Consider the following 651-nt stretch of genomic DNA (forward strand, 5'->3'; position numbering starts at 1 on the left):
CGCCCGTACCCCCTTCCACCCGACCATGCCCCCTTCCACCCAACCGTGCCTCTTCCCCCCGGACCGTGCCCCATCCAAAGCAGCAAGATTATTTTGCGGCGGCACTAAACCCAACTTTAAATGGACATTTCACCGACTTTCACAAGTTTCGGGGCACTGCGCTGTGGTTTTTAGGGAAACCGAGCAGCAAGCCAGGGCTTAACCGTGCCTCTTCCCCCCGGACCGTGCCCCATCCAAAGCAGCAAGATTATTTTGCGGCGGCACTAAACCCAACTTTAAATGGACATTTCACCGACTTTCACAAGTTTCGGGGCACTGCGCTGTGGTTTTTAGGGAAACCGAGCAGCAAGCCAGGGCTTTGCCAACTGTACGGCCAGTTTTTGGCAAATTAATTTAGGCTTGATTAAAAACCCTGCAAAGAAATGTATGGCCAGGGGTGGTGTTTTGAATGCCGCGACACGAAGGACAGGGTTTTGCTGATGCCTACAAAATAATTACAAAAGAAGCCACTTTCTGATGCGGCTCAGAGAGGGGTTAATGCCGTAACCCCCATGAAACTGGCTCCCTGGTTTGGTACGGCCTTCTGATTACTACCCGCTGCTGGTTATACAGGCTGGCAGTGATGAGGTTGCAGAGAGAAGTCCTGCAGCG

General features: G+C 52.5%; 1 protein-coding gene across 1 annotated transcript in view; it reads right to left on the reverse strand.

Moving 5' to 3' along the window:
• Positions 1-651, reverse strand: part of RETSAT (retinol saturase) — an 11,630-nt gene that overhangs the window by 8,188 nt on the left and 2,791 nt on the right. The gene's annotated exons all lie outside the window — the stretch shown is intronic.

This window comes from Aptenodytes forsteri, unplaced genomic scaffold (genome assembly GCF_000699145.1).
Source record: "Aptenodytes forsteri isolate BGI_AS27 unplaced genomic scaffold, ASM69914v1 Scaffold476, whole genome shotgun sequence".
NCBI lineage: Eukaryota > Metazoa > Chordata > Aves > Sphenisciformes > Spheniscidae > Aptenodytes > Aptenodytes forsteri.